We start from the raw sequence: 336 nt of genomic DNA, 5'->3' as shown, positions 1-336 counted from the left end.
GCTGACAAAAGGACTGCTGATGCTGTTGGAATCTGACCTCCCTACACTCGAAATGGATTTTCTGGAGCTACAGAACTCCAACTGGCGCGCTCTCAACGGCGTTGGAAAGTAGACATTCAGAGCTTTCCAGCAATATATAATAATCTATACTTTATTCGGAAATTGACGACGTAACTTGGCGTTGAACGCCAAGTACATGCTGCTGTCTGGAGTTAAACGCCAGAAAAACGTCATGATCCGGAGTTGAACGCCCAAAACATGTTATAACTTGGCGTTCAACTCCAAGAGAAGCCTCAGCTCATGGATAGATCAAGCTCAGCCCAAGCATACATCAAG

The sequence above is a fragment of the Arachis duranensis genome, chromosome 10 (assembly GCF_000817695.3).
Source record: "Arachis duranensis cultivar V14167 chromosome 10, aradu.V14167.gnm2.J7QH, whole genome shotgun sequence".
In the NCBI taxonomy this organism is placed as follows: Eukaryota; Viridiplantae; Streptophyta; class Magnoliopsida; order Fabales; family Fabaceae; genus Arachis; species Arachis duranensis.
The sequence above is the reverse complement of the archived record's forward strand: the minus strand, read 5'-3'. Positions refer to the sequence as shown.